The following is a 383-nucleotide window of genomic DNA, read 5'->3' as shown; positions in this document are numbered from 1 at the left end:
TATATATATATATATATATATATATATATATATATATATATATATATATATATATATATATATATAGCAGTTCGTTGCATTTACGCAGCCGGAAGCAGACATGATATAGCTTCAAGGTTGATATATATGCATTGATTAAGTGTGCGTTTTTTTGCTTGCGATTCGGTACCAAACGTCATTCTTGCCTTTCACAAAAGGTCGTAGAAGAGGCAAAGAGTGACGTCTTGGGCCATCTTTCTTTAATTTACCTATGTACCTCTGTTTCCCCCTCATGAACAATGACTCCAAAGGCTTCCACCATCCCATGTATTCATGAAACCAGCGGCCACCTTTTTAGTTGATGCTGCGTTCCCTCTTTTTGTGAACTCCGGTTTTGTCAGGAC

At 36.6% G+C, this 383-nt stretch overlaps 1 protein-coding gene across 1 annotated transcript in view; it reads left to right on the top strand.

Moving 5' to 3' along the window:
• The window catches only part of EMH_0073590 (uncharacterized protein), a gene marked incomplete at both ends in the record, with an annotated part of 3,963 nt that overhangs the window by 717 nt on the left and 2,863 nt on the right, over positions 1-383 (top strand). The gene's annotated exons all lie outside the window — the stretch shown is intronic.

Source organism: Eimeria mitis, genomic scaffold (genome assembly GCF_000499745.2).
Source record: "Eimeria mitis Houghton genomic scaffold, Emh_scaff4230, whole genome shotgun sequence".
Lineage (NCBI taxonomy): Eukaryota > Apicomplexa > Conoidasida > Eucoccidiorida > Eimeriidae > Eimeria > Eimeria mitis.
This window is presented reverse-complemented; position numbering and strand designations above follow the sequence as displayed.